Below are 8,409 nucleotides of genomic sequence, written 5' to 3' on the forward strand. Positions count from 1 at the left end.
AGGAGAGGTGAGAATAGGCAATGGCAAAAAAAGGTTTATCTTGTCTTCTTACCTAGAGCTGGCCTGGGCCTCTCTCTGCAGATGTCACATTGTCACTGCTGGGTTTTGTGCTAATGAAGAGTGCTTTTGGCAGTACTCACAGGTGAGAGGCTGGGGGCAGGTGGAAGGTTGGCTGAGTGAGGAGACTAGAGGTATAGTCCTGTGAGCAACTTGGATCTGACTTTATGTCAAGTGCAGCATCCAGAAACAAAATCCACATGATTTCTTCAATGACATTATTCCTACCACATTCCTCATCTTATCTCAAGGGTTTGTTTATGAGACCTGGAGGGGAGAAATATCAGGGGCTAGCAGGCAGGATTTGTAAAGAAGTCTTTTGGGAGCCCTGCATGCGGTCTGGCCCTGCCCCAGGGTCCGCGTCCATAGGGGATCAGGCAGGGGTTAGGGCTTTTCCTTCATTATCTCAGCCACTCTGTTCCCAGTCTGGCCTGGAGGTCTGCCAGTCTGCTCTGGGACCCTCCAAGGATGTCTGGGCAGCAGAGCCCATCTCTGGGGCTCATCTGGGGATTCCATGGCCAGTGTGCTTCCACCCACGTGACAGATGGGGGACACGGAGACTTCCGGAGAGAGGAAACAATTCCCAAAGGTTATAAAAGGAGTGAGATCTTGTGTGACAACCAGACCAGGAAATTCCATGCTCCTTCCTGTCTGGTGCCCTGGCTCCTGAGTCCTACTTGATTTGAGGTGATGCTCTGAGGGTTATCTGCTTGCACTTGGGGGTCACAGAGCTTGGAGGCACAGAGTTGGGAGGGAAGGATAAAGGGTAAGAGGGTGAGTCCCTGAGCACATACTTGTTTGAAGAGAGGTAAGAGAGATGAATGAGGTCAGGGGACAGTGGAAGTGTGTCACCCTCCATGGAGGCCCTTGGCCATCTTAAAGCTTCAATAGAGAGGCTTTCTCTGACCCTCATGATCTAAATGAAAATCCCTCCCTTATTTTCTCTGCTCTTTTCTGTTATAGTTCTTATTACAAATTGTAGCTGTCTATTTCGTTGTGTGTTTTTGTTGTTCAACATCTGTCCAGCCATTAGACTATAAAGTCCATAAAGGCAGGGAACATATTGGCTGTTTGTTTGCTCCAGGGCCCAGCAATAGCTGGTGTATAGCGGGGATACAATAAATATTTGATGAGAGAATGAATATTGTTTTTTTAAGCATTTATGATTCAGCTTGGACAATGATATCAACCAAAATAGCACTGACCATTGTATAGCTCCAACATGCCTCCGAGTACTCCTCATTAAGTACCTGTTTACATAAATATAAATCTTATAAATGAGGTTTTGAATCATCCATGATTTTTTTCCCTAAGCACTGGGGCAGATAAGCAAGGGATTCATGTATTTTTCAACAGACCTGAGTTAATTAAAGGTACAGGTTATTTTAGGTTTTATTATTCCACATATTTACTTTACTGCTTAGTTAATGATCCGGTCTTAGACGTAGTGATTTGTAGTTTGTCTGTCTTACTTTTGTGTAGAAAATGGTGCTGAAGGGGTTTTTACTTTGATCCTTTGATAGGAGTACGTAAGGGTTGTGTCTTTGAGAATCACGAGGGACTAAAAAGCCAGGCCCACTAGGCACAACTTCAGAGGATGCTGTTTGTGTTGTAGTTTAGGCGAAAGGCACCCTTGACGTTGGGTGCAGCCCACACAGCTGCAGGGAGAGCCCCCAGCTTTAGGGTTTGATGGGCATGTGCCCCAGAGTGTGGGCATCACTTGACTGTTCACCCCCCTCTTCTTATTCTTACGCCCTTTCTGTTCTTTCCACAGTATCCAGAATGATCTATTCAAAGCTTAAGTGAGACCATGGCATTGTATAGTTAAAACCATCCGGTGACATCTTATATTAAGAACAAAACCAAAATCTCTCTCCTTGGCTTAGCTACGGGGCCCTATAGGATCTGTCCTTGGCCTGCATCTCCTACCTTGTCACCTTCTTCTCTCCCTTGCTCCCTGAGCTCAGGCCCCAGGGGCCTCCTTTCTCTTCCTCATTAAAAATTTTTTTTAAAAAAATGTTTATTTAGTTTTGAGAGAGAGAGACAGAGAGAGAGACACAACAGAGAGAGAGGGAAACACAGAATCCAAGCAGGCTCCAGGTTCTGAGCTGTCAGCACAGAGCCTGATGCAGGTTTCAAACCCACAAACTGTGAGATCATGACCTGGGCTGAAGTCGGTCGCTTAACTGCCTGAGCCACCCAGGCATCTCTTTCTCTTCCTCATTTAGCCAAGCTTGCACCCATCTGCCCCCCCGGCCCCCCCCCCAACTCAGCGGCTTTACATCTGTTGTGTCCTCTATGAAGACGGCTCTCTCCCCAGATCTTCACTTACTACTTTCTTCCTGTCATTGTGGTCTCAGCTTAAATGTCAGCCCCTGGAGAGCTCGTTCTTGACCCAAGTTCTGAAGCACACCCCGGTCACTCTCCGTATCATCTCTCTGTCATTTTCTGCAGAACTCAGCACTATCTGATAGCTGATATTTTCTTGTTTCTCTCCATTTATTTCCTTCTGCTCTGTCTGCCCCACTAGAACACCAATGCACCATGAGCACTGGGTCATTATCTTTGTTGTTCTTGCAGTATAACTAGTCTTTAGCCTGGGGTAAGTGCTTTAGAAATGTTAAGTGAATTCATGAATATCTACAAGTAGGCTCCTTGGGGTGGCTTCCTGGCCTGGCCTGCTGATTGACTGGGAGAGGCTGCCTGAGAGCCTGAAAATCAACCTGAGCCTGCTGTGCTGGAAAAAGCAAATGGCCTAGAAGTTTAGAGGCCTGAGTTTTAGTCTCTCTTATTATTGTTGCCATTTGCCTCTCTCTCTCCACACCCCCCCCCCCCCCCCCCCCCCCCGTCTCGGTTTCCTCAACTGTCCCCTGAGGGCATTGTACTGGGTGGCCTCTGAAGTCACCTTCTGGTAAGTCTTTGTGACTCCAGCTCACTGCTCTGCAAGCACACAGTCAGAAGCCAGCTTCCCTGAGGACCAGAGGTCTTGGGGCAGCTGCGGCCACAACACACACCACTTCCACGCTTCACTGGAACTGTGACAACCTTCCCACTGGCTCCTGATGTTGGAGGAGATGCCTGACTTTTTCTGTGCCTAAAACTGAGAATAAAATAGAAAGTAATACTTCTGCAGTCATGGGTGGCTCTGGGAAAAGGGTACAGGCACCGGATGGGGCTGCATTTGTGTCTCGGCTCCTTAATGACCTTGAACACTTTCCCCCTTTCCCTGAGCTGTAGAGCAAATAGAAATGCTTATTCCCTGCTTGCAGATTTGCAGCGAGGATTACATGAGGTAACATATGTGAAACTGAAGAGAGGCCAGCTCTCTTCCCATTATCTTTGAAAGCTCGAGCCACAGGAACGTCCTGGTGCCTGGGGTATGGATGTCCTTCTCGTGGAGGCCAGTAGGAGCTGCAGGCTGCAGCAAACGTGTGAGATGGCTTAGCTTGGTAAAGGAAAACCAAAAAAAAAAAAAAAAAAAAAAAGCAAATCCCCACCTCATTTGTGAGAAAATCAAAACAGTTTGTTTGTTTACGTTGCACCAGAGCTTCTGGTGGTGCAAGAGCCTACAGACAGGGCTCTGCAGAGCTGGAAAGGAGAGAAGTGTTTATCGCTCCTTTCTGGGCAAGCCACATTTGCATTCCTAGAGAGTGTTGATTATAGTGTTCCAAGAAAATGAATTTGCTTGGTGGGCTGGCCTACCTCAGCCCAGACACAAACCACTTGCAGTTTTGTTTGCGTGTGGAGGTAGAGAGCTGCTGTTTGGTGAGCTTCTACTCCGTGCCAGAGACTGGGCTGCTTATCTTACAGGCCCAACCACCTTCTCTCTCCCCTGCTTCCCTCTTCGGCTGGGACCCTGAACCTCACCTTCCCAGTACCCCACAGAAGGCCATTTCACACAGTTCCAGCCAGTAATGTGTAAGTGCAAATTTGTTGGCGAGGACATCTCTTGAAGAGAAAACCCTCCGTCTCCTTCCCACCCCTCTCTTCCTCTTGCTTGTACTGTGGATGAGGGGCCTGAAGCAACCATGAGGCAAAGCGTGAGGATGAAAGCCACCAGGCTGAGGCTAGCCCTTCATGATTACATTTTGTCTCTCATTGGAAACACTGTCAATATGGTAGGACACACCGTTTTTTTAAGTCCCATTAAGAAAGAGAAAATGCTGTTAATGAAACTACAGCTCGCTTGTACAGCACATCCAGATTCCCAAGATGTTAATATGTGAAGGACAATCATTAAAACTGATGAGATATGAACAGGTGTCTGAGCCCTGGCTGGTCTGCCTCTAGAGTTAGGTGAGAACAACAGACTCTTCATTATTTTAGGCATGGTTGTCAGACTTTCTGTCCCTTCTGACAAAATGTACTCTTGTTGACGCCTCGCAATCACCTCCTGAGATGAGTATTAATACCTCTACTTTACTGAGGAACCTGAGACATAGAAGGGCGCGGACCGTAGAGCCCATAATCGCACACATTGGAAGCAAGAGCTGAGCCCACTCAGAGGCCTCCGCGTGTACTGTTGTACTTGGCTGTGCACCTGACCTGCTCCATTGCTTTTCCTGCCATCTAAGAGGCCTTTATGGTGCAGCTAAGAGGGATGATGGGCATCTCTGCAGCTATGCCCTTGCCTGCTTGCCCTGCTCTGGAGGACACTGCCCTGTCACTCACAGGCACACAGAATGTGTCCCTGGGAGCTCAGCCGCCTCTGCCACAGGTGTCTCTATCACTGGGGCAATTTGTCTTCTTGTCCTGTTTCTCACTTTTCTTCTTTCTGTGCCCTTCCCCATCCCCTACGGAACAAGAGCACAGGACTGGAGAAAGCCCCATGTCCCTGTGGAAGAACTGCATATTCATGCTCTCCGGGGCTGGCTGCTGGTTTCCTGGACGCCCACAGGCTTCCAGGGTGCTGGCAGAGAAGCTGCACGTTGTGGAGCAAGAAGTTTGCAGAAGGGGACTCTCTGGTCAAGAGCCTCTTGCCAATTAGCCAGTCTGCTTTCCTTTGCCTTGCAACCTGGCCTTCAAGGACGGCCTCCTGGAGACCAAGGGATGGGGGAATGGGGAGGGTTCAGGGCTCTCGTCCAGACATCCAGATGTCACAGACAGGCAGTGTTTGTGCCTGTAACTTAAGGAAGCGTTCCCTCCTAACTCTGGTTTTTGCTTCCTGAAGCAAAAAGGAGGGAAGCAGTGGCTGAAAGGATGTTAGTGTTAAGTAAGAAAGAACTGGCTTCTCCAGATCTCTGTCGTCTGGTCGGGAAAAGCTGTTGAGAACAGTACAGGCAGATGAATTGGGGTATTGGTCAAACGACTGCATTAGAACGGTAATTTTTAGTGTGTGGTTTAAGGAATCACTTGAAGTGCCCGAGAAGCACGGTAGGAAGCGAACTGCTCCCTTGGGAGTGCCTCATGTAAAAGGGGCCCCATGCAGAAGCCAGGTAGCCGGCACAGCAGCTATCCAGGGGTGGGGAGGAGAGCCATCAGCTCTGCCTAGTGGGTGGCCATTTCTGCTAGCCTTTCTCTTCTTTTCTCATTTCTCTCTAGGGGCTGGAGGAGAGGGGGGAGTAGAGGGTGGGGTGGGGCTTGACACCAGCTCCTCTGCCTCCCAGCGGAGGCAGGAGAGAAGTGGAAAAGTTCTACACAGCTTTTCTTCTCCAACTTGAGTGAAACACATGCAGTGATCTTCTGAGAAAAGCCATTGAGAGCAGTGCCCCACTCCCCTCTCCCCCACCCGGAAGGCCTGCTGGCTGGAGAGGTGGCCTTGAAAACCCTTGTTTCTGTACAACCAAAACCTCAGTCCAGCTCCACCCTGACCTGGCACCACAAACCACCAAGTTCCCATAAGAAATATTATTAAGGGCCTGTGTGCCTCACAGGAAGTCTTAGATTGCAAACATCTGTCCAAACTGCTGACTTCGCCGAAACGGATCACATCCCCAAGTCTGTGCTGGAGGGTGGGGTTTTGTATGGGGCGTGGGGAATGTGTGCCAGGCTGCGGGGAGTCTCTGGCCTCCGATGGATTAGGGCTGAAAGAGGTTTCTTCTGTAAATTGGCTTTATGGTAATTCTTTCCCTTTCTTCTTTCTGCAAGTGAGATACCCGTGCACATTCTTCGGGACCCCATGTGGAACTATTGGCTCTTTCTCTCTTACTCATCTGTGGGGCCTCTTCTTGCTCAGTTTCCATATCCACCGCCCTGCCAGGGGCTTCCCTCGCTGTGTTGAGTCCCCGCTGACGCAGTCTTAGAAAACTAGACTGTTTATTTTGAACTAAATGCAGCTTCCCAAGCAGTTGTAAGAATTCATACACAGCGATTCCATACAATAATGCCACCAGAATGTCGACATTGGTACATTAAGATATTGAACATTTCTATTACAAGATCCCCGATGTTGCCATTTTATAGCCACACCCACATCTGTCTCTCAAGTCGCCCCCTCTCTTCCCCTTGGCAGCCACTAACCTGTTCTTTATTTCTATAATTTGGTCATTTCAAGAAAGCTATACAAATGGAATCATACAGTGTATAAGTCTCTGGGGTTGGATTTTATTTTTTCCTTTGGTCTCACCTTGCATAGTTCTCTGGAGTTATGTTGTTGCATGCATCCAAGTTCTACCTATCAAGGGTTCTTTCTTGTGTTGATGAGTAGTATACCATGGTGTGGATATACCACTATCACTCATTGGATGACACCTGGGCTGCTTCTGCATTTTGGCTATTGCGAATAAAGCTGCTATGAACAGTTGTGCACAGGTTTTTGTGTGAACATAAATTTTCATTTCTCTAGGATAAATGCCCAGGACTGCAAATGCTGGGTCATATGGTAGTTGCATATTTAATTTCTTAAAAAAACAACAACAACCTGCCAAACTATTTTCCAGAGTGGTTGCACCATTTTTTAAAATTTTTAAAAATTTAAAGCCAAGTTAGTTAACATATGGTATAATAATGATTTCAGGAATAGAATTTAGTGATTCATCCTTTATTTATAACACCCAGTGCTCATCCCAACAAGTGTCCTCCTTAATGCCCATCGCTCATTTAACCCATCCCCCCACCCAACATCCCTTCAGGAACCCTCAGTTTGCTCTCTGTATTTAAGAGTCTCTTATGTTTTGTCCCCCTCCTTGTTTTTATATTATTTTTGCTTCTCTTCCTTATGTTCATCTATTTTGTATCTTAAATTCCATATATGAGTGAAATAATATATCTGTCTTTTTCTGACTTATTTATTTCACTTAGCATAATACACTCTAGTTCCAACCACATTGTTGCAAATGGCAAGATTTCATTCTTTTTCATTGCCAAGTAATACTCCATTGTACATACATACACCACATCTTCTTTATCCACTCATCCGTCGATGGGCGTTTGGGCTCTTTCCATACTGTGGCTATGGTCAATAGTGCTGCTGTAAACATTGGAGTGCATGTGCCCCTTCAAATCAGTATTTTTGTATTCTTTGGATAAATACCTAGTAGTGCAATTGCTGGGTCGTAGGGTAATTCTAATTTTAATTTTTTCAGGAACCTCCAAACTGTTTTCTGGAATGGCTGCCCCAGTCTGCATTCCCACAAGCAGTGCGAAAATGTTCCTCTTTCTCCTGTGGTTGCACCATTTTACCTGCACACCAGCAATGCATGAATGGCCATTTCTCGAATCCTTACCTGCACTAGATGTGGCCACTACTTTCCATTGTAGTCTGGTAAGTGTGTATGATATCTTAATGTGTCTCCCTAATCGCTAGTGATGTTGCATGTTTTTCCATGTGCTTACTTACCGCCCATACATCCTCTTTGCTGAAATGTTTGTTTGCATCTTTTGCCTCTTTTCCAACAAGGCTGTTTGTTTTTTACTGTTGAGTTTTGGAAGTTCTTATATATGGTAAATACTAGCTCCTTGTCAGGTATGTGGTTTGCAAATATTTTCTCCTACTGGGGAGTTGTGCTTTTCATCCTCTCGACAGGGTCTTTTTTTTTTTTTTAATTTTTTTTTCAACGTTTATTTATTTTTGGGACAGAGAGAGACAGAGCATGAACGGGGGAGGGGCAGAGAGAGAGAGGGAGACACAGAATCAGAAACAGGCTCCAGGCTCTGAGCCATCAGCCCAGAGCCTGACGTGGGGCTCGAACTCACGGACCGCGAGATCGTGACCTGGCTGAAGTCGTACGCTTAACCGACGGCGCCACCCAGGCGCCCCTCGACAGGGTCTTTTGCAGAACAAAAATTTTAAATCTTGACGAAGTCCAATTTATCAATTTTCCTTTTGAGGTCAAGCTTAAGCACTTTTTTCCCTAACTCAAGATCCCAAAGATTTCTCCTGTGCTTTTTTTTTTCCTAAAAGGTTTATAGTTT

This window comes from Prionailurus viverrinus, chromosome B4 (genome assembly GCF_022837055.1).
Source record: "Prionailurus viverrinus isolate Anna chromosome B4, UM_Priviv_1.0, whole genome shotgun sequence".
Classification (NCBI taxonomy): domain Eukaryota; kingdom Metazoa; phylum Chordata; class Mammalia; order Carnivora; family Felidae; genus Prionailurus; species Prionailurus viverrinus.